The following is a 714-nucleotide window of genomic DNA, read 5'->3' on the forward strand; positions in this document are numbered from 1 at the left end:
GCAGGGGAGGGAGAGCAGGGTAATTTCCTAATTGCCCTCAGCCTCCCCAAAAAAGTCCTGTCTCCTGCTTTAATGGGTTCAACTGGCTGAAACAGGATATGCTGGGAAAGTTCAGGCCTCGAGAAGTCGTGTCCTTTTCCGAAATGATGGGATTGAATGCGCTCGGCAGCCAAAAACCCAACTGCATTCAGGCAATCTGGCCGTCACCGACCAGAAGCGGAGCATCCACGCTACGCCAGAAACCTGCTCCAGTAAACAACTCGTCCTACACGCCACGATTAAAAATGTACAAAAAAAAAAGAAAAAAAGCTTCATTCTTTAGTAAAATAGACACTAAGTCTTGCCTCTAACGCTACGGTTAAGAGCTACGCTTGCCTTGACGGTCGGAGGTGGACGTAGGGTGAGCGCTGGGAAGTATGTTACAAAAAGAGGAGAAACTCTGGAGGTACGAAACCTCCTTCCGAAGCCATGTTTTGCAGAAAACGGGAGGGACTGCGTGTCTTTCCTCTCCCGCCTTGCCTCTGCCAGGAGCGGGGACCCAAGCCCCGTGATCGGCGGCGCCGGTGTTTTGCCGCCACGGCTGTGGTGGGAAGAGGAGACGCGGGGGCAGTCGCAGCGTCCGTCCTTGGTGGGAGCACCGAGGGCATTGCAACGTTTGCAAAAATAAAACAACAAAACAACCCCGAAAGGGGTTGTGCAGGATGAACCTGCCAA

Source organism: Fulmarus glacialis, unplaced genomic scaffold (genome assembly GCF_000690835.1).
Source record: "Fulmarus glacialis isolate BGI_N327 unplaced genomic scaffold, ASM69083v1 scaffold21066, whole genome shotgun sequence".
Taxonomy (NCBI): domain Eukaryota; kingdom Metazoa; phylum Chordata; class Aves; order Procellariiformes; family Procellariidae; genus Fulmarus; species Fulmarus glacialis.